Source organism: Tursiops truncatus, chromosome X (assembly GCF_011762595.2).
Source record: "Tursiops truncatus isolate mTurTru1 chromosome X, mTurTru1.mat.Y, whole genome shotgun sequence".
NCBI classification, from domain to species: Eukaryota; Metazoa; Chordata; class Mammalia; order Artiodactyla; family Delphinidae; genus Tursiops; species Tursiops truncatus.
In genome coordinates this window covers 42,110,605-42,138,507 of record NC_047055.1, presented here as the reverse complement: position 1 = coordinate 42,138,507, position 27,903 = coordinate 42,110,605, and the positions used below count along the sequence as shown (strand labels likewise).

Here is a 27,903-nt window from a genome sequence, read left to right as displayed (position 1 = left end):
AATAGGCAATCACGTACATTGCTGGTGGCAATGTAACATGGTATAACTCCTAGCCAGGGGATTTGATACGGTGTTATGAAATTACCAGGGTACTTACCCTTGGAACCAGCAATGTCTCTCCTAAGAATCTATCCCAAACTAACAATGTAAAAAGACATAAACACAAAGCCATTCCTGCCAGAACAATTCATACAGCAGAAGGCCAGAAACAAGACATATCCACCAATAAGGGGCTGGTTGAATAAACTGTGGTCCATCTACATCTGAGAGGACTGTGCAGCTGTAAAAAGCAATGAAGACTCCTTCTCTGTACTGTTGTGGAGTCATCTCCAGGATATATTGTTCAGTGATAAAAGCCAGGTGCAGAAAAGTGTGTGGAGCTGCTGCTGTCCAATATGACGGCCACTAGCCTCAAATAGCTATTTACAGTAAATTAAACTCAAATTACATGAAATTAAAAAATCAGTTACTCAGTCAGAGTTACCACATTTTAGGTGCTAAAGGTTCAATTCCTGAATAAGACTCAGGTACTTCATGACTGCTGTGTTGAACAGCACAGATACAGAACATTCCCATCTCCACAGAAGTTTCTGTTGGAGAGCACTGGTGTAGAATATGACAACTTTTACGTATGAAACGGGGAGAAAACAAATGTATGTTATATTTCCTTATATTTTAAGAACTGTACAGTTAATACAAAAGATGATAAAAATGCGTACCTATAAGGGGACAGAAGAGCAGCCCAGGATGCAAGCCAATGACGTAGATTCTCTTAAATATGAAACCTATATTACTGGCTCTATGCACTGAAAGGGCAAGAAACAATGACCAACACAGTAGTAATCAGCAACTGTAGTCCCTAGACTGAATTTCCCACTAAAAGGAACCAGGCTTCCTTGGAGAAATGCCTGATTTTTGGTCTAGGTAAGGATTGTACCAGGTGAGTCTGGACGGAACTCTCATACCAGAAATTATATCAAAAAGACTCATAACCTCAGGGCCTCCCATTGGCCAAAGATAGAACAATTTGAACATCAAAAACATTAATGACTATCATGCACTAAAACACGTCAAATATAGAAACATCTATGACACTCTAAAAAAAAAGCCAACAAAACCAACTCACTGCTCACCTTTGAGAATCCTAGGGAAACACCTGATTTTTGAAAGTGCAAATATTGCCAGTGAACTGTATATACACCTTGCCTTTCCTGTGCTTGTTATACCTACGCATAGTTGTTGAGGGAAGAATTCTTTTATAAAAGAATTTCCGCCAATACATGCAGAAGCAATTAAAGAATTTGTACGTCATGCTTTTGCAACCTTTTATGAAATGTAGCTCTAGGCAATGATCATTAGAGGCTGCAAAAAAGGGATGTGAAAAGCAGATGGGAAATTTTATAAAAGCTGTGTCACAGTATCTCTGAATTTGCCTTTCCTCACTTGTAAAATGGGAACAATTCTATCCATATTAGACAATTACTGTGAGGAGCAAAAGGTCAATCGGGCAGATGATACATATAGTGCTGAATAGGGATGAATAGTCTTATCTCATACCTGACCTTCCTTTAAAGGAGATTCCCTTGATACAATCCAAACAGCATGATTATAAGACAATAATGTGGAAATATTAAATGGAAAGGAAACGTATAAGTTTTCATTACGTATTCACTTCAGTGTCATTTCTCTGTGCTGGAGTCATTTCTCAGATAATTTAGGAGAAAGGAAAACTGACTCCAGCATTTCCATTGGGTGTGTGAAAGAAAACCATTGGTCCATTTCACATTATTTCATATCTTTTCCCATTCCACTTTTAATAATTATGTTAATTTCTTAAGAATAACATGTGTACTCAAACGAACTTACCTATCAAACAGAAACAGACTCACAGACAGGGAACACACTTGTGGTTGCCAAGGGGGAGAGGGGGTGGGGAAGGGACGAATTGGGAGTTTGGAATTATCCGATGCAAACTATTTATACATAGAAGGGATAAACGACAAGGTCCTACTCTATAGCACAGGAAACTATATTCAATATCCTGTAATAAACCATAATGGAAAAGAATGTCAAAAGGAATATATATGTGTAACTGAATCACTTTGCTGTACAGCAGAAATTGACACAACATTGTAAATCAACTATACTTCAATAATAATAATAAAAAAAGAATAACATGTACTGTAACCCAGCAAGAATGGGCTTTGCAGAAGAACACTACAGTAAATCACTGGGGGCCAGGCACATCACAGGTTCTTGGGTAAATCGTTTCCCCTATGCTGGCCATTTTTTTGGATAAAACCTCTCAGATGTAGAGGCTAATGAGATACCATCTGGGAAAGCACTTTTGAGACCTTAGATGGGATGGAAGAAGCTATTATTTCTACGTAATTACTTTCCAATCTACACTTCAGATATTATCATACTCTGTGTTGAATGAATTCAGTAGGCATAAGTCCTTGCATTACTTTGTACTTGAATGGCCATTTGTGAATAGTCTTAGGGTGGTTGGAAGGGAAAAGTTATATATTAGGGCAGGACCTCTGGCCCAGAAAATCATAGGGACTTATCTATTGTGAATGCATGCATTTTTTCTATCTCATGCATTTTCCACAACATTCCTGGAAGGTAGAGAATAACATATCTTTACATCATGTTGTAGCTGGAGAAACAGTAATGTACAGAGGTTAACTTGGCTGGGGGTCATCCTTCTCTTAAGAGGAAAAGCAGAGACTGACACCCTGTATGTCCAAGTGCAGACTGCATGATGCTCAGCTGCACATGACACCGTATTCAAATAAGTCTTGCTTTCCTGCTGACCTGGGTCACTTCTGAAATCTATCTTCACTTCCGATGCCAGGCTGATAGTCCTGCTTGTATTTATGCAAGTCGGTGAACATCACTGTACTTCAATTTCCTGTTCTGTAGAGACAAGGGAATGTGGTTAGGTCATTAGTGTTTGAAAGTGAATTCCCAGACAACATAAGGAATATGCACAGTATAATAGAGGGACAGGTGTTATGCTGAGGATGAATAATTGAAGGAACAGGCTCCAAATGCATGAAGGTCAAAAGTTCCTGGATTCATTAATGCATATTGATAAATCAACCTGTGAAAAAGTTGTACTAAGTGAAATCCCCACCAGCAATATCAGACTTTGTAGGATTCCCCATATGCACCCCCACACTGGAAATTCTCAGTAGTTTATTGTTACACTTGAAAAACATGAACATAGAAATTCTCTTATTGTCATCAGATTTAATTGGATAGTAAGGTTATTTAAAAGTATCCCTAGTATGCAGACTCTTCTGCTAATCATCATTTGCATTAGTTATTAACGCAAAAAGGTCCAGTGACATTGGCAACCTAACAAACCATGAGTGACGGCCTTATAAGCCAGCAAGTTCTCCTAGGGCTACTGCCTGCATGAAGGCTCCAGGGTGTGTGTGTGTGTGTGTGTGTGTGTGTGTGTGTGTGTGTGTGTGTCCTCTGGGGCCTCCTAAGGACAATGTGTATCCCTAGAAAGAGATTGAGAATATCTCTTTGTGATATATGTTGAGTTCAAGTTTAGAGAGGAGCTGGATCTGCTCGTTCTTGAGTCTTTCAAAATGGCACAAGAGTTGGACCACAGCAAGCTTCTGAGCAGACAGTAGTCTCGTTCCCCCAGATGGAAGGCAAGCCTGTCTGTGAACTCACCTGCTCAGGTCAGGGATGGATCCCTCCAGGACATAAGGTGTGGCAGTCTGCCTAAATGTGCCTCTGAACACTGAAGTTGAGGGCTCCCATCTTGCAGCTGTCAGTTGCAGAGTCCTGAGAAGCTGCATCCTCTCAGCCACCCACCACCATGGGCTCATTCATCTGCATGAGGAGCTCTGCACTCAGGGATAAAAATCCTTAAATTCTTAGCACATCTTTGACACGTCGTGCATTCACCTATTCATCCATTCATACGTTTAACAGACATTAAGAAGAAACTCTACACTATCCCTTCAGTAAGTTTTAGGTTTCTCCAGAATGGAAACAAGGAAATAAAGTGTGGGAAGGCTGGTGTGGTCAATTCAGATGTTAAATCTAAGAAGAGATAGATCCTTCTCATTAAGATTTCAAGCTGCTCAAGTATCTTATAAATGGTGATTATAGAACATCATTTAATGCTGTGGGCCTCTGTCCACATCTCTGGTTACTGACCTCTTTACATATATATTCTGCACTCTGCAACTAAAGATCTACAATGAATTCTTGATACTCAGTTCACATCCCCCGACCTCCCCTCCAACTCAGTCTTCATCTCTCATCTAATGGGGATGTCCCTCCACTCCTCCACTGAAATTTATCTTGCCAAAGTCAACAACCACCTTTTTGTCACATTTATACATCATGAGTGTTGAAATGCATGGCCAAATGGAGACAGAGGTTTCCCTAGCCAGGATACAATTAAGTTGCTTGTCTACAGACAAGGATTACATTGCAAACTGATACTGTCAGTTACCTGAAATCTAGAATTGTAAAGCACCTTCCATGGAGACCAAGTCAGGTAATGGGGAAGTGTATGCTATAGACAGTAGGCTTTCAAATGAAGTTGAAAATGTCCCCCGCATGTCTCATACTTTTGCATCATTGAAAGGGATTTTACAAATAGGTCTACAGCAGGATAACAATGTTTATTAGGGTCACCTCACTAGACTCTGTCTCACCTGTCTCTTTTTTTTTTCTCAAGGTATTTCCAATTATGGAATGAAATCATCTGAAATTGTAATGTTGTCTCACGTGTTGAGGGGCCGTATGGCCCAGCAGTTCCAGTTCTAGTTACACACTCAAGAGAAATAAAAACACGTCTACATAAAAACTCGGAGAAAAATATTCATAGTAACATTACTCATAACACCCAAAAAGTGGAAACAACTCACATGCCTATCAATTGATAAGTGCACAAGTAAAATTTGGCATAGTCATACAACAAACTATTATTCAGCCATGAAATGAATGAAGCACTGATACATGTACAACATATACGATCCTTGATACCATTATGCTAGTGAACAAAGTCAAACATAAAAGACCAAATACTATGTGACTCAATTTATAGGGAATGTTCAAAATAGGCAAATCCATAGAGACAGACAGCAAATCAGTGCTTGCCTGGTACTAAGTATGGGTACGGGGCTTCAGTGTTTTCAAACATTATGGAAGTGTTGGGAACTACAGAAATGCCTAAAATTCAGTTATGGTGACGGTTGCATGCATTTACTAAAAATCATCACACTGTACCCTCAAAGTGAGGGTACACTTTGAGGTACCCTCAAAGTGTACGTTGAGTGTGAACGTTATTGCCTGTAAACTTTACCCAAAGAAAGCTGTTTAAAATTAAAAAATTAAAAATAAAATATGATGTTGGCCTGGTCTTCTTTTGTACCACCATAACAAGCAAGTTACATTCAGGACGGACGTAGTTAAGGATGGTGATAGGAGTTGGTTATAAGGATTGCCATCCTGATAATTCCCTACCTTCATTCCTGGGCCTGGATTTAGGAAGGGAGAGCGAATGAGAAGCAAGGCCATGAAGGGGTTGAAAGAAACAGAAGGAAATGTGGTTGTCAGTGCGCACACACACACATGCACCCATACACTGACACACTCACACCATATATATTCATACATCGACCAGGCTGCGTTTTGAATCCTAGGACTCTCACAAGAGAGCGCAATGTGTGCTCAAAGAGGACACATTCCGCTCATGTGCAAATAGCCACATGAATCCTGAACTGTGCCCTTCAGCGCAGTTAAATGCCATCCACACAGCCTTGACAATGGGGAATATAAGGAACGCTGAATTCCAAATGACACGAGGTTGTGAGACTCCATTATGTCTCATCCATAGGATGGAATTCTAGTCAGGCAGCAAAAACGAGTTATAGTGACGGCAAGGAGCGAGGATTTGTTGCCTATCAGATTAGCAGCGATTCACATTATTTCTAAAGTGTGCAGAAACAGGAATTTTCATATAGTATTGTTAGAAATATAAAATAGTAAGAGTTTGTTCAAATAAAATAGTTTTTTTATTGTTTTGAAAGAACACTTCCAGAACTTATAAAAATGCTTACTAAGATATCTGCATGTATATGAACAAGAATGTTAAGCACACTATAGTTTGTAATAGAAAACGTGGTAAAGGAACTATATTTACATCACTAGTACTGGAAAAGTGAATTCTGGAGCATTCATATAATGCAACAACAGGTCAATATAGAAAAATTAGTGAGGGCTTCCCTGGTGGCGCAGTGGTTGAGAGTCCGCCTGCCAATGCAGGGGACACGGGTTCGTGCCCCGGTCTGGGAAGATCCCACATGCCGCGGAGCGGCTGAGCCCGTGAACCATGTCCGCTGAGCCTGCGCGTCCGGAGCCTGTGCTCCGCAACGGGAGAGGCCACAACAGTGAGAGGCCCGTGTACCACAAAAAAAAAAAAAAAGTGAAATTTTATTGTCAAGTAACTTAAAATGTTATCACAGAAACTCATCTACATGGAAATATGGTCACAATAAATGCGAAGGTGGGTTACAATGATCATAAATGACAGGGATCCAGTTTTGCTTATATAGGTGTATACCTCTTTATCCAGAGGTCTTTAAAAATTAAAAAAAAATCTTTCTGTTAAAACATAAAAATAAAAATGGTCTTTCTGTTGAAATCACATAGAGCTTTACTCTACTCAGCTCTGCTCAGCGTAGAAAGAGACTGCACTTTCTGTCTAGATACCTCAGTATCCCTGTACCTGGAGTGTGTCCCTTTTCCACCCAGACTTCCAGAAAGCTCTCTGGATTTAGGCCTTTCCCTCCCACCTTCTGGCTCAGCGATGTTCATGCTGCAGTTCAGTCCACTGTCACGAGGTGGCACCATCGTACCTCCATTGTCAAACTTCTCTACAAAGACGTTCATTCAAAGAGCAAAAAAATACCATCCTCTTCCTCAAAACCCAGCCCATGAACCTATGTATAGAATGATTCTAATTTTGCCTGAAAAACCTGTTAGGTGTAAAAGAAGAGTGTAAAAACATATACTCCGGGTCTTGAATACGAAGACGAAATAGCAGGTGGCAGTAGCGTGTTGGCAACGGTCGGCTGTTGAAGGGCTTTACAGGACTGGTGGGAGGTGGAAGAGAGAATGGGGCTCCAGAGCGGGGTCTTGGCGGCTGTGTCCAGTGTCATGGACAGGGTATGACAGACAGGGAGTGGGAAAAGTTCTGGACAGACTCTACGGGGTGGGTGGGGGTGGAGGGTGAACACCCTACTCTCTGGGAGGGACCCCCCCCCCCCCCCCCCCGCCGTCTGCAGTGTGGACACTTCAACCTACACTTAGGAGGGAAGGAGATACCTCAATGAACTCGATGTTCTTTTCGGGTCAACAGCAGATGGGACTGCTCTAGTAGTACATCTAAGTTTCACAAACATAATTAGTGTCTTAGTAAACAAAACATTCCAAGATCTTCTTATCCTTGGCCTCATGTGCTCATTTTCTTTGTGAAAGAAAAATGGAGGTGGAAGCCACCTGCTGGCCAGATCCAGGATTGCAGCTCTGAGGCTCCGACCAGGGAGCTTGGCCGAGGAGAGTGAGGACGAAGTTTGGGCTCTGGGTTAATGGTGTTAGCCAGTGTTTTCCGGAATTTTTCACTTGCTGGTGGCAATTTCTCTGTATCTACCATTTTTCTGGCATATCTAAATCTGAGATAGGAATCAAGCTCTGGTCTGATATGAAGATAAAGATTGTGAAGTGGAGTGTACAAGCCATAGGACATATAGAAACACACACATACACGCACCGTCAATTCAATTTTAAAAGCTACTTTGTTCTTCTATAAAATTGAATGTAATGAATGTTTATAACGTGAAGAATGTATGTGCACACATATGTGCACTATCATCTTCATCGTCAAGAGGGATTTTTGGGTGAGTACCCATGGGGCCACAATATCAGGGGAGTGTAAGATGCTCACTTCTCAAGCCTTGGAAGCCCATTTTCTCAAAGGGAGGCTGCCCTGTGTCCTCTCTCTCCTTAGGGCAAGGGATGTAACTTCATTTGAATCCTGCCAATTATCTGGAGAGGTGCTGTCGGTTCTATGAGCCTGAGCTTTGTTGCTATGAAATGGGACTCGGGATCCTTTTGTCACACAGCCATCCCAAGGAGAAAATGAGAAAACCTGTTCAAAGTATATGGTACATTGTGGGACTTCAAGGGCTCTTTAAAAGTCAAGGCTCAGTAGCAGGGGCTGGCTGAGCCTTAGGGCTAAGGCAGGCACTGTGGAAAGGTGTTTTTCATTCTTTCTCCTAATGAGAATATACATATCTTTATGAAGGAAGCAAATCTCTCTCTGGTATGCCTTGAGTTCAAAGTTTTAAAGACAGATTTTGCCATTTTACACGCACTCATTTGTGTGTTAGAACACCTGTGCATAATACTTATATATATCATTCCATGCACTTTTACCAGCAGTGTAGGTGTTCTAACTATCACCACAAACAAGATCAAAAACTGTTTCATCACCACACGTTTCCCTCATGTTAGCCTTTATAGCCACACCCACCTTCTTCCTGATCCCACATCCCTAAACTCTGTCAAACACTCTTATAATTTCCTAAATGTCATAGAAATGGAATCATATAGTACACTACCTTTAGGAATGGATTCCTTTCACTCAGCATAATTCTCCTGAGATCCATCCAAGTTGTAAAGTGTGTCTATCGTCTGTTCCTTTTCATTGCTGAATAGGATTCCACGGTGTGAATGTACCACAGTTTGCTTACCCATTCCCCCGATGAAAGACATCTGGGCTATTTCCACTTTTTAACTATTGTGAGTAACACTGTGATGAACTTCATGTAAAGGTTTTTGTGTAAACATAAATTTTCATTTCTCTGGGTAAATTGCCCAGAGTGTAACTGCTGTATCATTTGGTAATCTCATGTTTCCTTTTGAAAAACCTGCCAAATTGTTTTCCAGACGGCCTGTACCACTTTGCATTCCCTTTGGCAATGTGTGAGTGACTCAATTTATCCAGTGTTGCCTGCATTTGGTTTTGTCCATTTTTTTCAGCCATTCTGATAGGTGGGTTTAACATTTCATTGTGCTTTCAATTTGCATTTGCATGATGGCTAAAGATGTTGAATAGCTTTTCCTAAGCCTATTTGCCCTCTGTCCATGTCTTTCATCCATTTTATAACTGGATTAAGAGGCAAGAAGTTACCTCTAGAGAGCTGCCCTGGCTCTGGCTAACAGGCAGAGTAAGAGAATGTGAGGCCCCTCGAGACTCACTTTTCTTGACAGGGAGGGCAGAAGTGGGGCTGAAGCTATTAAATGTTCCTTAAATTAGGACTGAACTTGGATATGGAACAGGATTAAGAGATGGGGGCATCTCTGGGTCCATTTGCAGAGATCTGGATAGGGAAGAAGAAGGGGCATATGGGGTAGAGGAAAAACAGTGGAAGGACGGAGATACGAGGGGATGCCTTCTAAATGATGCTAGATTCATCACTCTCAGCCTGCTCAATGGAGTGCAAAAAACTATTCTCCTAGACGTGTGGTTTTCAACTCTGGATATCCATTAGGATCCTCTCTAATGCTCAAATTCAACCAACTGAATCAGAGCCTCTAGGGATAAGCCCAGTCATCAGTATCTTTAAGGCTCACCTCAGTTGTTTCTAATGAGCTGTCAAAATTGAAAACCTTATCTGATGGTGTATTAGTTTGCTATGGCTGCCATAACAAGACACCACAGGCTGAGTAGCTTAAACAACAGAAATTTATTTCTCACAGTTTTAAAGGTTGGAAGTCCAAGATCCAGGTGTCCACAGGTTTGGTTTCTTCTGAGGCCTCTCGCCTTGGCTTGCAAATGGCCTCCTTCTTACTCCTTCTTCACATGGTTATCCCTCTGTGCATACACACCCTGGTATCTCTTTACGTGTCCTAAACTCCTCTTATAAGGAAACCAATCATATTGGATTAGTGTCTACCCTAACGGCCTCATTTTAATTTAATCACCTCTTTAAAGGCCCTATCTTCAAACACAGTCACATTCTGAGGTACTGGGGGTAAAGCTTCAGCATATGAATTTGGGTAGGACACAGTTCAGTCCACAACAGATGGTATGAGAAACACCATGGTCTGAGAAATTCATCTCCCTTTTAGCCACCTTCCTGGAACTACTATACAACACTTCTGCCATCACCTCATTAGGTAGAAGTCGGTCATGTGACCATTCTTGGCTGCAAAGGAGGCTGTAAATGTGGTCTTTTACTGGAAACATTACTGTCCCAAATAAATTTGGGATTCTTTTATTAAGAAAGAAGGAGAATAGGTATAGAACATATGCTACACTTTCATACCCAAGGCAGCTAGAAGCACTACCTCAATTATCATGTCCTTTCTACCCAGTTTTCCAACCACAGTTTTCATGGGTTCAAACAAAACTGCTGCTTCAGAGACACCTGAGCTCACTCTCCCATCCTCCCAAATCCCATGTCCCAGACTATGCCTGAGTCCTCACAACTTAGCATGCTAAATCTACGTCATTCAATCACTCAGTCATTCATTCAACAAATATTTATTGGTTACCAGTGATATGTGAGGCACTGTGATAGGCACTGGAGATAAATCAGAGAACCTGACAGACAGGGTCATGGTTCTCATGGAGCTCACATTCTACAGGGGTTGATACACTCAAGATTTGAGAGCCATTAAGAAAATAATATGGGAAAATGTGACAGAGAATGACTAGGGTGGGGAAGGCAAGGAAGGATTTTCTGAAGACGTAACTTAGATTTAATATTCAAATAACAAGAAGTACACAGTCAGCAGTGGGAAGATATAGGATCTGAGCCCTCAAGGCAGAGGGAAGAGCAAGATGAAAGGCCCTAAGATATGGGCAAGCTTGGCAGTTTTAAGGAACAGTTTGTATGCAGTGTGTATTGGGAAGACAGTATTAGAATATGAGGTGAGAATGGTAGGAGGGGCCCAATAACAGAAGGTCCTGTGGGCCATGGTAAGGACTCGGTTTTGTTCTTATGATGATGGAGCCATTGGGTGCTTTCTGAAAGGAAGGGAAATTATTATCATAATCTACTTTATTAAAGCTCATTCTAAATGTTCCTTGGAGGACAGACTGAAATAGAGCAACTGTAAGATCAAGAGACAAGATTAGGAGGCTACTACACACATGACAGTGAGAGGTTACAGTCTCGTAGACCACAGTCGTAGCAATGGAAGGGGTGAGATGGGGTTTGAGATGAGATGTATCTTGGAAGTACTGAACTTGTTGATGAAGTCCACGTTTGTGGTAAGGGATAGAGAGGAATTAAGTGTGTCTCTTGGAATGTGGATTTTTGCAGCTGGGTTAGGGTGGTTTTCTTCGATGGGGAAATGAATGGAGGACCAGCTTCGGTGCAATGCCAGGAAACTGACCGTTCTGTTTTGACCATGTCGTTTGTGGAGCCTATGAATAATCTGGGTGGGGAGCATGTGGTTGGATGTATAAGTGAGGAGGTTCTGAGAACATTCTTGGCTGTGGCAAAAAAAAAACAAAAAAACAAAAAAAACAAAAATCAAGCATGCAAGCAAACACACGAAAAACCCAACTGTACAGTTGAATCTGAAAATACAGCTTGATTCCACATATGAGTATGACACAGCTCTAGATTCTGGAAGGGATACAAAGACATATTAAAAGCCAACTTCACTGAGCTATAATTTGTGTTCAACATAATGCATCCATCTTTTTTTTTCTTTTTTTTTTTTGGCTGTGCTGCACGGCTTGCAGGATCTTAGTTCCCCAACCGGGGATCGAACCTGGGCCCCTTGCAGTGAGAACACCGTGTCCTAACCACTGGACTTAGCTGTAAGCTGAAGGCTCTGACCTGCCAGGGGCTACGAACTGTCAGACAAGAAAGATATATGTGTGGAATATAACTGTCATTCATCCACTTATTCATTCATTCATGCACCTAGTGCATGTCAAGCTTAGTGCTAAGAAGGGAAGATAGGACCATGAAAAAATTCAGACAATGTCTCTGTCTCCCGGAAGATTAGGAGTCAAAATAGAGAACTGCAAGTGGCTCTGGTTGCTAAATAGTAAGGGAGGTATTTGGTGAGATAATTGGGGCCCAAAAAAGGTCTAACCCCAGTGCACAGACGCAACTCTTCCCCTTCTGCATGTCACATTGACAACGCTGTGGCATGACCTAGAACATAGAGCTGTTAGAATAGAATAAACCTGAACATTCTGTGCATAAATAGCTGAGGAAACAGCTTTCCAAACCTTCTACCCAGCAATCAGCCCTGATTATGTGCAAAAGTAGATCTCAATTTCATTTAATTCTCACAGTTGGAGTTGTATGACTAATTATTTTGTCTCTGTATCTAATTACAAAGCTGAGGATAAGAAGGGTGAAGTATCTTGAAAGAAAATAGCAGATCTATTGATAATAGGAAAGTGTTAGATTTTATGCTGTGAGCTACTAACAAGTGTGGAATACTAGTTCCCATCATTTAGGTCCAGGCTGAGATAGTAGCAATGCAAATTTCTCAGTAAAATGCCTGGGATTCATTGGCCATTCGAGAATTTTAGGAATTGGAGAAGCTATAGGAAAATGAAAGCCTAACATACAACCCTCCTGACTGCTCCACATCATTGCTCCTGCCTCTGCTCTCTTGTTTTCTATGGTAACGTCATCTTAACATTAGGTTCTGTTATTGACTGAACTGTGTTCTTCCAAAATTCATATCCTGAAGCTCTAACTACCAGTGCCTCAGAATGTGACTGGATTTGGAGATAGGGCCTTTAAAAGGTGATTAAGTGAATTTAAGGCTGTTAGGGGATACGTTAATCCCATCTGACTGGTGTGCTTATAAGAAGAGGAGTATAGGACACACAGAGAGACAGCAGAAGTGTGTATACAAAGAGGGACAACCATGTGAAAAAGCAGCAAGAAGATGGCCATCTTCAAGCCAAGGAGAGAGGCCTTAGAAGAAATCACCCCTGCTCACACCTTGATCTTGTACTTCCAGCCTCCAGCACTGTGAGAAACAAATTTCTGTTGTTAAGCCACTTAGCCTGTGGTATTTTTGTTGTGGCAGTCTGAACAGTCTAATACAGGCATTATGAACGTGTTTCAGTAGTTCATGAAGCAGGTAGAGTAGACTGTCAGAAAGGATGAAAATAAAGTGATGGTAAAAAATACCAATGATCAGTAAAACTGAAAGAAACGTGGTTAATTTGTATCACTATCAGGCAAAATAGACATCAAGCAATTGCAACCAAGAAGGCGACTATCAAACCATAAAAGAAAATGTATTGAGAAGATTACAAATTCTGAACTTACATTCACCTGATAACATATCTTCAAAAACATATATAGCAGTAAGTAACAAAGTTACAAGTAACAAAGTAAAATCCACTTTTGTGTATACGATAAGGAAAGATACTGGCTTATATAACTGAGAGCCCAGAGGTAGAGGAGACTTTAGGTTAGTTGATCCAGTGGCTCAAAGATATAAAGACTCAGGCCCAATCTTGAACCAATGACTGTGGCTAGGGACATAGGATTATTGCGTGAGATCTAGAGTAACTCTGGTCTCACCCTTGGAACTAGCAGGCAAATCCCCCCCAAACATGTGACTGTATGAGGGAGGAAAGACACTAATGAAAATTTGAGACCACTTAGGAAGATGAGGAATGTATATTGCATAGGTAAAGAAAAATATTCACCTTCAGGCACCATTTGAAAGCACAATTATCAGTATGAGCATAATACCCACAGTACTCAAGCTCAAATGGTTTTCAACTACTATGTCTTTCCGGGTAACAAATACTTCTATTCAGGAAATACCTACATTGAATTAGTGAATGGGGAGCTAGAAAGCACTAGAGCTCTCACCCCTGCAGTAAGTTTAGGAAGAACCACAAAGGCATCCATGGTAACGTTCTTAAATCTGTTTTTCTGCTCAAATTTTTGGCAAAGCTTTTTCTTTACTATCGTACTTTGATATTATTGTGTCAGGATAGTTTGCACAATGGATTCTTTACAGTTACAATTTCATCAAGTATTACCATTCTGTACACATACAACACAGAGTTCATAAAGATATGAAAGGTGAGAAGCAAGAAAATTGTCAACATTTATGATCAGCAACAATTTTCTTTAAAGAGCACCATTAAAATTCAATATGGAATATCTTTAAAAGCTTCAAGCTTTTAGAAGAAATCCAGTCTCATGAAAATGTAATAAAATTAAAGAACATCTTCTGTTAATGTACATATTTGTAAATATGCAAAAAGGAATATTCCTCTGGAAACACTAGCACAAGAACCACCGCAGCCCTGCCGCCTGGCATACCAGATCCCAGCCCATAACACCAACAGGCTGGCACCAGCTCGAGGACACATTGGGCCCCTCAACCAGCTTCTCCTGGATCTGGCCCCACTCACCAGTGGGATGATGCCATCTTTGGAACACCGCAGACCCCATACCCAGCCATGTCAGGAACTGGCCCCACACACCAGCAAACAGGCACTAGCCTCAGGAATCCAAGGCCCTGCAGCCAGAGATCCAGGAACCTGGCTCTGCCCACCAGCAAGCCAGCACTAGCTCCAGGACTCCCTGGGCCACAGCCCCACCCACCAGCAGGCCAACACCAGTTCCAATACACCCCTCAGGCAGCTGCCCTGGGATCCAGCCCCACTCAACAGTGAGCCAACACCAGCTTTTGGACACCCCCAAACCCGGCAGCCAGCCATGTGGAACTGGCTCTGCCCACCAGCAGGCTGACACTAGATACAGGACCTCTAGCCCCACCACCACCCACTGCAGAGCCTAGCACCACCCACCAGTGGGCCAGCGCTAATCCCGGGACTTCCTGGGGCACTGCAGCCAGCAGCCTCATGACCCAGCCTCACTCGCCAGTGGCCACCAGCCTCTGCACAAGGCAGGGCCTGGCAACCCACTGGACCAGGGGCCAGCCACACCTACCACACCACCCACAGTAGTGTGCTGGTCACAGCAGAAGGGCACATGCAGCCCTAACAGGGGACACCCTTAGAGCATATAGCTCTGGTAACCAGAGGGGAGAGCTCGGCTGGGTCACACAGGACGTCTCCTACAAAAAGCCACTTCTCTACAGTTGGGAAATGGAGCCAACCTACCAGACACAGAGAAATAAAACAGCAAATTGGACAAAATGAGGCAACAGAGGAATCTATTCCAAACAAAGGAACACGATAAAACCCCAGAAGAAGAACAAAGTGAAGTGGAGATAGGCGATCTACCTGATAAAGAGTTCAGGGTAATGATCATAAAGATGTTCAAAGAACTCAGGAGAAGATTGGATGAACAGAGTGAGAAGCCTTAAACAATGATTTAGAAAATATGAAGAAGAACCACAGAGAGAAGAATACAATAACTGAAATGAAAAATACACTAAACGGAATCAACAGTAAATGAAATGATGCAGAGGAATGGACGAGCAAGCTAGAAGACTGAGTAGTAGAAATAACTGAAGCAGAATAGAAAAAAGAAAAAAGAGAAAAAGAAATAGGACAGTTTAAGAGACCTCTGGGACAACAGCAAGTGTACTAACATTTGCATTATAGGGGTCTGAGAAGGAGAAGAGAAAGAGAAAGTGAAAGGGGCAGAGAACATATTTGAAGACATGATAGCTGAAAACATCCCTAACCTGGGAAAGGAAAGAAATATCCACGTTTAGTAAGCACAGAGAGTCCCAAACAGGGTCAAGCCAAAGGAGACCACAGCAAGACACACTGTAGTTAAAATGGCAAAAATTAACTATAAAGAGAGAATATTAAAAGCAGCAAGGGAAAAGCAACAAATAACATACAAGGGAACTTCCATAAGGCTATCAGAGCAACTGGAATGAATACAACTGGATCACGGTGTATGATCCTTTTTAATGTAGCGTTGGATTCGGTTTGCTAATATGTGGTTGAGGATTTTTGCATCTATATTCTTCACAGATATTGGCCTGTAATTATCTTTTTTGGTAGTAGCTTTGTCTGCTTTTGGTATCAGGGTGATGGTGCCTTCATAGAATGAATTTGGGACTGTTCCCTCCTCTTCAATCTTTTGGAAGAGTTTGAGAAGTATAGGTATAATTTCTATGTATGTTTGGTAGAATTTACTGGTGAAGCTGTCTGGTACTGGACTTTTGTTTGCAGGGAGGTTTTTTTGTTTTGTTTTAATTACAGATTCTATTTCACTTCTGGTGATTGGTCTGTTCAAATTATCTGTTTCTTCCTGACTCAAATTTGGCAGGCTGTATATTTCTAGAAACTTGTCCATTTCTTCTTGGTTGTCTAATTTGTTGGCATATCACTGTTCACAGTATTGTCTTATGTTTTTTGGGTTTTGTGGGGTTTTTTTTTGTGTGTGTATTTTTGTGGTATTGGTTGTTGCTTCTGTTTCATTTCTTATTTTATTTGGGCCCTTTCTCTTTTTTTCTTGGTGAGCCTGACTAGAAGTTTGTCGATTTTGTTTGTCTTTTCAAAAATCTAGCCCTTGGTTTTATTGATCTTTTCTATTTTTATCTCGATTTTATTTCTTTCCCTCTGATCTTTCCCAAAGAACTGACTTTGGGAATTTTTTGGTTCTTCTTTTTCTAATTCTTTTTCTATTTCTGTTTATTTGAGATTTTTCTTGTTCCTTAAGGAAGGCCTGAATCTCTATGTACTTCCCTCTGAGGACCGCTTTTGCTGCATCACATAGATTTTGGAAGGCTGTGTTTTCATTGTCATTTGTCTTGAGGTATTTCCTGATTTCTTCTTTGATTTCATCATTGACCCACTGGTGTTCTGGTAGCATGTTGTTCCGTCTCCATGTATTCATTCTTTTCCCATTTTTCTTTCTGTGGTTGATTTCTAGTTTCATATCATTGTGGTGATACATGATGCTTGAAGTCATTTCTATCCTCTTAAATGTGTTGAGGTTTGTTTTCTAATCTAGTATGTGGCCTCGCCTAGAGAACGTTCCTTGCACACTTGAAAAGAATGTGTATTCTGTTTATGGGGGTGATGTAGTGTCCTGTAGATATAAATTAAGTCCAAGTGGTCTACTGTGTCATTTAGGGCCTCTGTTGCTGTGTTGATTTTCTGTCTGGAAGATGTGTCCATTGATGTCAGTGAGGTGTTAAAGTCTCCTAGTATCATAGTATTCCTGTTAATTTCTCCCTTTATGTTTGTAACTATTTGTTTTATATATTTAGGTGCTCCTATATTGGCTGTATATATGCCAACTAGTGTAATATCCTGTTCTTTATTGATCCCTTTATCATTATATAATGTCCTTCTTTGTCTTTGTTTTAAGTCTATTTTGTCTGATATCTGTACTGCTAAGCCCGCTTTCTTGTTGTTTCCATTTGCATGAAATAGCTTTCCATCTCCTCACTTTCAATGTGTCTGTGTCATGTGCCCTGAAGTGAGTCTCTTATGGGCAGCATATTGTAGGTTCTTGGTTTTGTTTTTTTTTTTTTAATCCATTCAGCCTCTCTGTCTTTTGATGGGAGCATTTAGTCCACTGATATTTAAAGTAATTATTGATAAGTATGTACTTACTGCCATTTTAAACCTTGTTTCCCAGTTGACTTTGTAGTTCTCTATATCTTTCACTTTGGCCATTTTAATTATGCTACGTCTTGGTGTCACTCTATTTGGGTTCTTCTTGTGGGGGACCCTCTGTGCTTCCTGTACCTGGATATCGGTTTTCTTCTTTAGGTTTGGGAAGTTTTCAGCCATAATTTCTTCAAATACATTTTCTATCCCCTTTGCTCTCTCCTCTTCTTCTGGTACCCCTATTATGCATATGACTGTGCACATTATGCATATGATTATGCATATTACGCATGCTTTATATTATCCTATAGATCTCATATGTTGTCTTCATTTTTTAAAATTTGTCTTTCTGTCTGCTGCTCTGATTTCCATTATTCTATCTTCCAGATCAATTATTTATTCTTCTGCTTTGGTTAGTCTGCTATTTATTGCTTTTAGTTTGTTTTTTATCTCTGCAATTGAGTTGTCTAGTTTTGACTGATTTCTCTTTATAGTTTCTAGTTCCTTGTTGCAGGGATCTGCATGTCTATCAATAATCTTTCTTTATTTCTTTGGCCTTTTTCTTACCTCCTTTCTGAATATGGGGACTAGTAGACTGGCGAGGTCTCTTTCATTATTTGTTCCTTCAGGGGATTTCTCTTGTTCTTTTTGTTGGGAAGAGTTCTCTGTTTTTCATTCCACTTAACTTTCTTTCTCTCTGAATTTAGGAGAAGCATGAATCTACTGTGTTCTTGAAGGGGTGTTTTGAGGTTGGAGGATCCCTGTGTAGACGGTATGAGTCCAATATTTTTGGTGCAAGGGCTGGTTTTGGTGTGGGTGCTTGCCACATATTTCCTTAAAGTGTGCTGGCCCTTGTTCCCTTGATAGGGGGTGTGTTTGAAGTTGTGTTGACCAGAGCCTGCACTGGTTGTTGGCTGGGGCCTCCTCTTTGCTCGATGGGTGTCACAGCCCTGTTGGGGCTGGGGTCTGCTTCCCAGCTGTTGTTGTAGAAGCCCTGAGGGTCAGGTTCAGTCAGGTTCCCTTGCCCCTGAGCACATGCCCTGATGCAAAGAGGTGACCACTGAAGCTAATGAGGTCCGTGTGGTCACCGCAAACCTATGTGCCTCCCCTGCAGGCATCTATCTATGGTCCTGCCCAGAAGCAGCCCAAGGTTGCATCCCTTTCTCTGTTGTGTTTTCATCCCAGACCTAGTGCTGGGCTGTGGTGTGGAGTAGGCTGGTGCTGGCGGCCGGGGCCCTGTGGCTACAGGAATTGAGGTGGTTGTGCCGCTGCCTGGAACCTGGGCTGCCTCTGTGGCAGACCTCTCCCAGGACCTGTCAGCTCCAGATCTGGCTCCAAGCTATGGTGTAGTGTGAGCGGAGCCAGTATGCTCCCACCGTGAAATGAACGGCTGCATACTCCTGCACAGAGCCCGTCCAACCGAGATGCAGTGCCCAGCTGCTGTGCCTTTCCGTGGCGCCATCTGGTGCATGTGCTGGCAAAGTCCACCATGGCCAGACCTGCCCCCACTGTGTGCACACTGACAATGGGCACTGTGGCAGGACCTGCCCCCACTATGTGCGGGCTCACCATGGGCTCCTTGGTTTGGCCCAGACTGTACCCCAGGCCCGCCGGGCTGTCTCGACACATCTAGATCAAGTCCTCTCCCTGGACCTGTGTACCTAAGATTCAATGCTCAGCTGCTGTGTGCATCTGAGGCCCCACCACCTTGTGGGTACGTTGGATTGGGAAGTGTAGCAAGGCAGCAACCACCAGTGCCAGTCTCTCTCTGCCCTGATTGTTAACAAGCCAGCACGCATGCACTCCTTGTGAGTAGAATTTAGGCTCTTCCATCCCCTCCATCTATCCCAGCGACTTTTCCAGCAGGCACGGGGGCTCGCCCGGGTAAGGTTCTGCCTATGTGTACCTTTCCTCCTTTACAGATCTCTCCCAGGGGTGCCAGGACCATCCTCATGCCCTTAAATTTTTTTTCTGTCCTTCCTGGATAGGTAGAGATATTCCTTGCAGCTTTGGTTGTATTTGAGATCTTCTGCCAGTTTCCAGTTGGATTTCTGTGAGAATTGCCTCATATGTAGGGGTATTTTTAATGTGTTTGTGGGGAGAGGTGAGCTCCACATACTCCTACTCCACCATCTTGAACCCCTTCCCTATTTGGGAGACTTTGAATTGCATCAAAGTATCCCATATAAAAACGGATACACTAGACTAAATTAGAATTTCAGAATCCAGTGATAGTCAACTATTGCAAATGCCTTTCAGTTTTTAGAGAGCACAGGATATGCCATGTTTTTCCAGATTTTGTGGGGAAAAAAAGGTAGAGCATCATGTACATTTTAGATTATCATTGGACCCAAAGAGGCTACATGAAGTAGATAATTAAAAATCATCTGGTGATGTTATGGAAATGCAAAGTTCATTGATAGAACTTAGTCCTCAAAGCCTGCTTTCATTCTAAAGAAAACTGGCAAAGGTCACTCATTTACATCATATGAGAACATATCCACCAGCAGTAGATGCCAGTGTGATATCGTAACAAGAAAACAATGTGGCTGTTTACGTAGAAACCCATCTCACAATACTTTCAAAGAGTATACTTAGAATTATTTGTGGGGTGTGGCAAATAGTAGTTACAATGAGTGGATAACAAGAGCCAAGCTAGGACCACTTCAATTCTCCCTATCTAATAATTTTTAAAACCTTGAACCATAATTATTTAATTTTTAAATGCTTTTCACCTGGATGGGATTTTCAAACTGTACCAGAGAATCATACCATCACAAATGACATAGTTTATGAGCAAAAACCCTGTAAGGAATCCCTGCCTTCTCACCCCTTTCCATCCTTTGGCCTCAAAAGAAGTTTTCACTGTGGATGTAGTTTTCTGATTCCAGGCTGTGGTAGTCCGCAAGAATGAGCTCATCACCTAGAGCTGTTAAAATTTACACTGTGCTGGGGGAAGGGTGCACACTGAGTACTTTGACAGGGAGCACTATCTACAATTGTTTCTCTTCTTTCCCATTGCTTGACACTGACAGTTAAGTCACTTCTAGTTAATTAACGAGTTTCTTAAAGGAACAAAGAAAAACATGTTTTGATTACCATTTCTATAAAGGTATAGCAATATCTGATAAATTCTCTTGGATAATGTTACCAGATTAAGTCAATTTTCCTTTCTGAATGTAAATTCACATAGGATCTCTACTTGAGTTGTACATATTTGTGTTTGAACCAAAAGCATTTGAGTATTTGTGTTTAATTTAGCAGCATCACAAATGTCTGCTATTCTCCTTTCCCAAGTCTCTGTGTTAAACAAAGCCACTAGCACTGACCTCCAAAACCTCCACCCCAAAACAGAAATATAAAAGAGTAAAAGTTGTTCCCAGTAAACCTTGCCAAACAACATTCAAGAAGAATAGCTTATCAGCCTGCCTCACCTAAACAGACACAGCACCTGATACATGCAGTGAGTGCCGAAACTGCCTAGCTCACATAAGCTGTGTTCAGACAGGTGTTTACCCATAGCCTTAGCGTCCCTTCCCCAATGTATGTTATAAAGAGCTGACAGGCACCCACTGGTGTAACTAAATATATTTTTTAATCCTAAAATAACGCCTGGTAATCATCGCAGGGAAAGAATAAATGATACAACCATTAGTTCTGGCAGGAGAATATCTGACCCTTCCCAAGAAAAGTTATACTTAGAACTCCAGGGTTTGTCTTTTGGTTAAAGAAGTTGACCTCAATCACCATTAGTGGATTTGTCCATTACGGAAACTACAGTTGGGACAGACATCAGGTCTTGATGTCAGATTCCATCCAGTGATTGTATACAGATGCTTCCTAAATGCATCTTGAGGTTTCATAATAGGCTCTACTGTAAACACGTGGCTCCATTTTCATACCGTGCATTTACATGTGTCCCATAAATAATTTTCCAAAATTATCCAAGTAACAGCAATGTGCCCAAACAGAGTCACTCCAAAAAATCACTACTTCCTTCAACAGGCTTAGAACTACAAACACAGTCTGTTATCCTTACTAGTATATTCAAATTTAACCATGGTGCAAAATTTGGTCTGTTGTATTTTCTTCAGGTTATTTATGTAGCCATGCCACGTTGCAGGGTGCTGGCAAAATAATCCCACTGCTTGTATAGCATTAAGTTTGCCTAAGCCAGCAAACGGGCAAGATCACATCAAATCTCTTTTGGATATACAGACAGATCTTCAGTTTTCCGCACCAATCAGCAAAAGAGGCGTTTGTAAAACTGCAATTAAAAAAAAAACTAAAACTATATTGTATATTCTCCTTTCTCTGTCCTTTCTAGGAAGATGCAAACAAAATATAAGTGCAGTAATATCTAATTCAGATTCTGCTCATTTTTAACCTTTGAATTCCGTTAAGAGCCATAAAGTCTGCAATATTTATCTTAGAATGTTTAAAAATAAAAGAAGGAAATGTTTTCAACTAACGTGTAACATTTTATACCACCTTTTATATACACAAATACTTCACTTATTAAGGATAAGTTTATATTTATACCTTAAAATGAATCCGAGGGCCTTAACTGGCTTCTGCTTTGATTAGTGAAAACTGGAATAATAATCATAGTAACTAGTCTATAGAATTGCCACTATTAAAGGAGTTGACGTTTTAAAGTGCCTGACACAAAGTAATCATTATATACATTTTTTTTCAAATTAACAGCTAAAATTCACTTACTGAGTTTGCTTTCGTTTCTCTTAGACTTGCATGAAATTACGGCAACAAAGCTTACCTTACCCACCGCTTAGGTTTTTGAAGTGGTCCCTAAAATATGGCAATGGTTATGGTTTTAGGGAGGACCTAGTCCATTCCTATGTGTTAATTTATGTGTTAAATTTCACATGTTATAGGGAAACAGAATTAGCACATGAAAGAAGCACATTAGCACATTAAAAGGGGGTTGGGGCAGGTGAAGCCAGCTTGTATTCTGAGGAAGATCATCCGGAGGCACCACCATCAACGGGAAGCCCAGGAATGTGGGCAATCTCAGGTCTCCAGGTCTCGTGAAGAGAACGGCCTCCTGAAACATGCAGCCGGGAGAACCCTGCTGTCACTATCCTACACTCAGGAGGCTGACCCAGCTTTTGAGCACCGTGGGCTCCTAAGGCTATGGTCACGCGGATGCGGCCATCAAGTGGCAGGCCCTGACAGATATGTGGCAGGCCCAGACCTACTGGCCATGTCAGCACCATGAGCCCTTAAACCCTGAGCTCGTGTAGTCTCTCTGGACCTATTGCCACTATGATCATGTGGTAGATCCAGCTTTTCAAGTCGCTAGAGCATGGCAGACTCCTAAACCCTGCCCATCATGTGGATTCATCCTGTCATGTGGCCCTCACTAGCTAGTGGCACGTGGAAGCCTCAGCCCTCCAAGTCACACAGGTGACCTGCTTCTGAGAGTCGTATGGATGCTATGGTAGGTCACATTTCCCCCTTGGTCACACATCAGGCTCAGCCATCTCTGTCTCGTGAAGATTGCTGGCTACCAGAATCTTCAGACCCCTGAGTCAACACGGATGTGGCCGCTACCATCACATGGCAGGCAAAGCGCCTGCCGTCATGTGAACACCGCACCTACCCTTCGGCTGTTGGTTGTGTATATTCTACAGTCATGGGACATGCTGTGGTCTCCTGAGGCTCAGTTCTCTCGGTCACAGTTCACGATTGAGAGCTCCTGAACCCTGAGGTCACCTGCGTCCTTCTACTCTGTGGCCTCCGCCAGCCAAGCCCCTGGAAGTCAGGTAGGGCCCCACAGCAGCGCGTTGCATTACGTTACGTTACGTTACGTCCGTCCCGCAGTCACGTGACGCCGTAAGGTCGCGACCGAGGGGGGCGCCCTTTCAGCGTGTGGAGAGCCTGCCGAACGGTGCGTAGCTCGGCTTAGCCTTCTGAGGAGTCAGACCGAGAGGTGAAGAAGACCTTTAGAATTAAGGTACTTGTCCTGGCTGAGGGGGAACTTTGATGAGGCTCTGGCTCCGATGCCAACCTTTCCACCGGCTTTCATATTCTGCCACGGTAGGCGGTAGACGGTAGGCGGTAGTCGGGTAGGAGGGGCGCCCGCCGGTACTAGAGGTTTACTCAGAATTGGCGGGACAGCGGGCGGCAGGCGCTCATGGGCTGCTCTCGGCAGCTAGGCTCGGGAAACTGGGTGGACCCCTCCCTTCTCCCTTCCTTCCTAACCCCCACATTAAAGCCCTACTCTTGCTTATCTCCCGTATTCGTATTCACTGCCTGCCATGTGGTGGTGTCCTCTGCCCTGCTCTGACCACGTTTGTTGTTAAGAACACCAGAGAACTCCAAGATGCCAGTTTGTATCGATGATTTCAAATCTGATCTGAATTTCTGTCTCTTAATTTTTTCTGTAGAGAGAGGCAAGGAGAGAGACTTTGTTTAATTTGGTATTTTTCCAGTAAATGTGTGAAAGTAGCCAGCACCTTAAGGTTCAGAATTTGTTTTCTGTATTTGCTTTGCCGATCAGTAGCTTTTCGAAGTGTGTGGGGGGGGTGGGATGCCATAATCTTTTTCTGCTTGGACTCTCTAAACGGCTTAAATTAGTCCAGCCAGACACTATTGTCTTCTGATTTTCCTCCTGATTTTCTAACCATTCCTTGTTACATTCCTTGAAAGCTCTCCCCTTTCCTTCATGTGGGAAAAAACAGTGAATTTATTTAAGAAAACCATATTAAGTAAAATTATAGATGATGCATTTCATAAAAATCACGTAGATGGTACTTAATGAGTAAAAGGCAGCAAGTAAAAGATGGTGTTTACATTTGTGAGGGATTTAAATATTGTTTGAGAGGTGGTTAAAGGGGTGATATTTTTTATTATATAATAGCCATTTCTTTCCTCTCATTTCAGCACTTTCAGGTTTGCTCTACAAGACACTATGTCTGAGAGACAGCAACAACAAAAATGTTTTTATCCATTGAAGAAATATGGGACATACAAAAATGAAGGTAAAAAGGATTTCCATATTGTCATATTTTAAAGATAATATGCCACTTGAATCTCAAAGAATAGGGTAGTGTCTTAGCTTGTCCACGTTGCTGTAGTAGAACACCATGGACCGGGTGGCATATAAATTACAAAAATTTATTTTTCATGGTGTTGGAGTCTGTGAAGTCCATAATCAAGGCACCAGCAGGTTCAGTGTCTGGTGAGAGCCTGCTTCCTGGTTCATAAAGGGCTGTCTTCACGCTGTATCCTCACATGGCAGAAAGGGCAAGGGAGCTCTCTCGGTCCTCTTTTGTAAAGGCACTAATCCCATTCATGATGGCACCTCCCTCATGACCTAATCACCTACCAAAGACTACCTGCAAATACTGTCACCTTGGAGACTAGGTTGGTACATAAACATTCAGTCTGTAGCAGGTAGTTTCCTCAGGCTATAGGAGAATGGAACATTTTTCCACAGACCACTGGAAGTACTAGTGTTCCTCAGAAAACATTTTGGGAAAGCCTGTTCAAAGTAAATCTCTTCTGCCGCATTAATACCTTGTACCTTTGTTTACTAAGAAGAATGTATGCTTACTAATAATTATAATCTGTTCTTCTCATTAAGAAACTACTTATTGCTTACTCATTTTATCTTATGTCAGTAGTCATTCTCTCTTTTGCTTAATCTTTCCACTTTTTCATTCTTTACATATAACCTCAATTTATGTTTCTGATACCATGATGGCAAGAAATAAGTGCATAAGTGCTAGTCATTAGGAAGACTTAAAAATAAAATAAAATGCCCCACTCTTGAAAAGATGATACAACTTACCCGTAAGGATGAGTGGATGAAATAGCTCTCATTTTATACCAATTTTCCACACTTTTTCAAAACTAGTTTGTAATTTTTATTTCATCATTATAGCTGCCATTTTTGAGTTCCTGTTATATGTCAAGCACTGTGGCAACCTTGTCATACCAGTTTTCTCATTTAATCCTCAGAAAAATCCTGAGAGGATGTTATTTTAATTCACAGATAAGATACAAGAGTCAAGATAGGCTAGATTATGCTGTGGTAATAGACAGTCCCCGTATCTCAGGGGCTCATTCCTCACTTCGACTACATGTCCATGGCAGGTGCATGCCCCTCACAGGATGGTGGACTTTGGGGGTCTGAGCCATTCTTACTGGAATGACTTGGAGACCCAAACTGACAGGGCAGCCATCATCTAGAAAGTTGTCAGTCCCTGTGCCTGAGTGGAAGAGGACCCTGCAAGGCCTCAAACCAACAACCATATGTTCTGGCCCAGAAATAGCACATGTCACTCACAACCCATTAGCCAGAGCCAGTCACATGCACAGCTCTGTCCAAACAAAGGAGGTCAAGAAGTACAGCTCTTCTAGGTCGCCGGAACAGGGACAAATGGAAACACATGGCAAACAGCACTACCGCATGATGGAATTGAGGCTCAGAGAGGTAAAATACTCGCCTAAAATCACATACGCAGTAAGTGACAGAGCACATTCTGGATATATGATTTCAACGTCCGTGCTCTTTCTGTTCCTATTCCTTTCTATATTGTATGCTGTCCTCTTCAATGAAGTTCATATATACTTATCATAGAAGTTCGTTTGCTTCAATGCTGCAGTTCCATCTCCCATAATCATCTGATATTCCAACAATGGATTTAGTTAAACCCTCCTCGTTGGTAAGCCACAGGTCTTTTCCAAGTAATTAAATGTACTGGATATTTGGATATCCATGCTCTTCAAGGATAGCAATTATAAAAGAAACATGATGGTAGATGAAGAGACTGTGGATTTGTCACATAGTTGATAAAAATCATCTCATGCATTTCCATATTGGCAAGAAAAAAAATAATAAAAATAAGAGTAAAAATTAATGAAATTGATAACAGATATTGAAGAGTGGAATAAAAATGCTAGATTTTAGTGCTTTCAAAATATAAAAAAATAAGGAAACTTTTTGCAATATGGGTCAAGAAAATTAGAAGGCACAGATAAGCCCCTTTTGAAGAAGGTGTCTTGATTGTACTTACAGTAAAGATTTAAAAGATAATATTATGAAAAATATATGCTGATAATTTGAAAATTAATACTAAATGGGTAAATTCTAGAAAAAAGAACTTTATATTGGGGAAACAGAAAATATTAAGCTTATTCTTGACAAAGCATGCGTGAAAAGGCAAAATTACTGGTGAATCTTAATTTGTTATAAAAACGCAAAAAATAGAAATAAGATAACGGCAAACTTAATCCAGCAATGGCTAAAACAGATAATACAGCAGGGCAAAGTTGTGTTTATACCAAACTTGCAATGTTGGTTTAACATTAGGAGATTCATAATGTAGTTCAACACATTAATAGGATACAGTAGCAAGAAAAGGGTGATTATCACAAAGATTCCAGAAAAAAATGCATGCAATAAAATTCAACAACCAATCAAGATTAAACAACGACAAAAATAACTCTTAGCTAACTGGGAATAGAAAAATATTTCTTTAAAATGATAATGTGTACTTTAAAAAAACTACAACAAACACCGTACGTAATAGTGAGACATTAAAAGCATTCTATTTTAAATCAGAAGAGGCAAAGATGATTCATATAATCACTTCTATTCAACATCTTACTGAGTCTCCTAGGCATTGCAGTAAGCCAAAAGACATACATACATTAATTAATACATATCTGGCAAGAATATGTGAAGAACCCTTGCAACTCAACAATATAAAGGTAAACATCCCAATTTTTTTAAACTGGGGAAAGGCACTGAATGGACATTTCTCCAAAGAAGACATATAAGTGGCCAAGAAGGAAATGAGAAACTTCTCAACATCGTTAGTCATCAAGGAAATGCAAATTGAAACCAAAGTGAGTTACCAGGTCACACCCACTAAGATGGCTTTAATCAGTGAAACAAATGATAACAAGTGTTGGTGAGGATGTGGAGACATTGGAATTCTCATGTGTTACTGATGGGAATATAAAAGGAAGCAGTGGTTTGGGAAAACAGTTTGGCACTTCCCCAAAATGTTAAACACAGAGTTACAATATGACTCTGTAATCCCACTCCTAAGTATCCTACCAGGAGAAATGAAAACATATGTTCACTCCAAAACTTGTTCAGGAACGTTCATAGCAGCATTATTGATAATGGCCGAAAAGTGGAAACAACCCAAATGTCCTGTAGCTGATGAATGGATGAATAAATCTTGGTACATCCATATAGTAGAATATTATTCAGTCATAAAAAAGAATACTGTTCTGATACACATCATGACATGGATGAACCT

General features: G+C 41.3%; 1 long non-coding RNA gene across 2 annotated transcripts in view; it reads right to left on the bottom strand.

Annotated features, from left to right (window-relative positions):
• LOC141277563 (uncharacterized) overlaps window positions 1-27,903 on the bottom strand; it is a 68,245-nt gene continuing 40,342 nt past the window's right edge. The window contains exons 5-6 of one of the 2 annotated variants that reach the window (XR_012329172.1): window positions 3,697-3,872; window positions 1-2,922 (exon numbers count right to left, since the gene is read on the bottom strand). This is a non-coding gene — a long non-coding RNA (uncharacterized lncRNA). The remainder of the gene's footprint in view (window positions 2,923-3,696; window positions 3,873-27,903) is intronic. The other variant, XR_012329173.1, reaches the window with a different exon arrangement.